At 35.5% G+C, this 3,543-nt stretch overlaps 1 pseudogene across 1 annotated transcript in view; it reads right to left on the bottom strand.

The window, feature by feature from the left end:
* The window catches only part of LOC105553497, a 29,676-nt pseudogene extending 28,521 nt beyond the window's left edge, over positions 1 to 1,155 (bottom strand). The window contains exon 1 of the transcript XR_001008159.1: positions 1,112 to 1,155. The product of XR_001008159.1 is annotated as a peptidyl-prolyl cis-trans isomerase A pseudogene (transcript). The remainder of the gene's footprint in view (positions 1 to 1,111) is intronic.
* Between the last annotated feature and the right edge of the window lie 2,388 nt (positions 1,156 to 3,543).

The raw sequence follows: 3,543 nt of genomic DNA on the forward strand, positions 1-3,543 counted from the left end.
AAAAAAAAAAAAAGAAAAGAAAAGAAAAAAGAAGAAATTGCCCTAGTCATGCCAGCCTTCAGCAACCATCACCTGATAGCAGCCATCAACATCAAGGCAAGACCCACCAAAGAATACAACCTGCTGAAGTCTCCGAAGATTGTCAGCATTTTTTAGCAATAAAATATTGTTAACTAAGATATAAATGTTTTGACATAATGTTATTGCACACTTGATAGAATACAGTATAGTATAAACATAACTATTATATGTACTGGGAAACCAAAAAATTTGTGTGACTGGCTTATTGTGATATTCACATTATTGCGGTGGTTTGGAAACAAACTTACAATATGCCTGAAGTATGCCTGTATGTACCTTTACATATTTAAATAACTTTTCTGGGAGAGAGATTAAGCTTCTGCAAGTTCCCAGAAGATTTAACAACAATTGATCTCTGGGAACATCATTTCTGTAGGCAGATTGTGGCTTGATAGAATGCAATGTCAAGATATGACAAGTAGCACTGGATAAGAAATTGGCTGTCTTATGAGGTGCCTGGCTTTCTGAAAAGGGAGTTTTCTCACAAAAAATGCCAAAGTGTGAGGATTATGTTATTAGATATGATCTTGCATTGAAAGATGGTTAGATTAGAAACTGCTAAAATCTTTCCAATCTCAAATTCTATGTTCAGGTTTAATAGTATTATATTTTTAGAAATATGTTTTACGTTTAAGCCAAAATTAATAAGTTAAGTCAAAGACTTCCAGGAGTAAAATACATATTTTATAAGTTCCATTTAATTTTAGTGATATGTTTAAGCAGAATGAAGTATAAATTAGTTTTTTTAAGGATATCTGGTTTCTAAAAAGAATGTTTCGTATTTTTTAAAAAATCACTTCTGATTCCTTAAAGAATGAAAAATATTAATGACTGAGGTTTGTTCAACGGATTTGGAGGAAATCCACTCATGATTCATTTAAATCAATTTGGAGGAGGTTGACTAATGTTTTCATACTTTCTGTCTAGACTAGAAGCTTAAAAAAGCACACCTGTGACTCTCCAAGACTCTGATAAATCATGTCTGTTAACACAAGAGTATGAGAAACAAAAACCTTATCACCCACAATACCCACAAATATGAATCTGGAGCCTGGGGATGCTGAGAGTCGTCATTGTGTTAGGAGCCCAAGCGCTATTTACACATGGCTCCAATAGATCTTCCAAAGAGCTTTTTGCCCTTGTGTTAGTGCAGAATGTATATTCCAGGAGCAGGGTCGAGGAGGGATCATTGTGGGAATGAAAAAGTATGAACCATATGTTAGTGTCCGCTCCATGAAGTCTCACCACTCTTCTTCATAAATCATTTCCAGGGGCCCTGATTCTTTTTCTTCTTCCCTGCCCCTCCACTGGTACTTGAGGTTCTGTCACTCTACTAGTTTAACATTTGAAAAAGACTGTTGTTAAGGCAGGAATACTGACTTTATTCACTATGCTTTAAGCTAAAATGCAATACAGCTCTTTTAAATTATCTCATTGGGCAGATATAGCCCTTTATTGGAAAACTTTCTGTTCCGTGTTTGCCAAAATATAGAAATTAATAAAATAATCCTTCAAGTAATTACAAATTTTGGTAGTCATCTTTAAATTTTGGCTTTTAGCAGTTAAAAGATTTTATCAAAGAACTTGTACTGGCTTTCCCAAGTTTATAACACAAAAGCGAAGCATCTCTATTTAAAATAGCTGTAAAAAGCCTGAATCCTACCCACTTCACCTCCCCAGAGACCTGCCTTTAAATCACCCATTAGTTCCAAAGACAACTCTGCGACTAATAGAGGAGAAAGACATGTAAGTAATACGATACAAAGCAGAAATCAAGAATATAGATAAAGGAAATCTTAAGTTCTATTAGGGTATTTAGATAGACATCACAGAAGAATTGGTATTTGCATTGTACATTGAAAAATCAGCGGTGTTTTGACAAAAAATACAGAAGGAAAAGAGGGGAATAGTGTAAATGAAGAAAAAGCTGGAACAAAATTCACTGAAGCTTGAAAGTAGAGTGTATTTTCAGAACAAGTCACAAAAAGTAGACCCTTAGTCTTTGTTTCCTAAAAGGTCATTATTTATCCTTCATTCTAGAGTGATTGTTTGGCTACAAATGATGTAGCACTGCACAGAGTCACAGAGTAGGTTCACAGGCTGTAGAGAAGGCATTATCTCTGCTCTAAATAAGCTTGGTGGCCAAACAGGAAGATGAGACAAGTATATTATATATAAGCAATGTCAATATAAATGCACAAGACTTTCTTACTGAATTGTAAATCATTCAACAGTAAAGTTATATCCCTAATTTGCTTTGATAACTTCTTTTTTAAGCATTCCTATTGTTATAGTCACTGAAATTTCCCCACGTTAATAGATCAAAGAGAATAAAAAATATTACCAGATCACAAACCATTCTGGAGTTTTTTGCCTATACTAGAAAATAAAGGAGTTGCATAAGAAGCTCATGAATGTCCTTTCAAGTTATAACATGTTTTGATTGTATTTTCATAAATGTAGTCAGCACATAAGCTCTCTTTCTTTTCCTCTCCTTTCTTCCCTCCTCCTTGTTCTCTCTCTCTCTCTCTTTGTCTCTCATACATATACAATAAAAATATATACATTTTTAACAACAAAAAATTACTTAATCCTCAAGTTAGACTGACATTTTAATACACAGGCATTTTATCCTAAGTGAATATTCTTATAGTACATTTGCATATGTAATCTAATAAATATAAAAATATATGGCATGAACATATGTGTGTTATCATTGTACATATATGCTGAGGTTATGAAGAGTTGATAACATAAAATGGTTAATGCCAAATGTGGGTCGGTACCACTCTTCAACTTGGAAAGTGTACCAGAGAGTGCTCAGAGAGAGTTCCAATATGTTACTTATTTTGGTAGCATTCCTAAGGCTCATCAGAACTGTCCTTGCCTCCAGGCTCTAAGGTCAGAGCAGCAGTTAGGGCAAGTCTAGGGACTTCATGCTAATGGACACTGATCACTCCTTAACACTTCCTCAGTCCTCACAGAAGTATGAGATCAATTCTTACCTCCCTTGAAGAAGTTCATCTGTGATGATCCTGAATCCAGAGTCTTTGAAGGCTCTGTGGGACTTTCAAGACTGATTTCAGGGAAGCTGAGGACTTTTTTTTTCCCTTTTTCCTTTTTATTTTTTTAAATTATACTTTAAGTTCTGGGATACATATGCAGAATGTGCAGGTTTATTACATAGATACACATGTGCCATGGTGGTTTGCTGCACCCATCCACCCATCACCTACATTAGGCATTTCTCCTAATGCTACCCCTCCCCTATCCCGCCAGCCACTGACAAGCCCTGGTGTGTGATGTTCCCCTCCCTGTGTCCATACATTTTCATTGTTCAACTCCCACTTATAAGTGAGAACATGCGGTGTTTGGTTTTCTTTTCCCGTGTTAGTTTTCTGAGAATGAGGGTTTCCAGCTTCATCCATGTCCCTACAAAGGACATCAACTCATCCTTTTTTA

Source organism: Mandrillus leucophaeus, unplaced genomic scaffold (assembly GCF_000951045.1).
Source record: "Mandrillus leucophaeus isolate KB7577 unplaced genomic scaffold, Mleu.le_1.0 Scaffold1167, whole genome shotgun sequence".
In the NCBI taxonomy this organism is placed as follows: Eukaryota; Metazoa; Chordata; class Mammalia; order Primates; family Cercopithecidae; genus Mandrillus; species Mandrillus leucophaeus.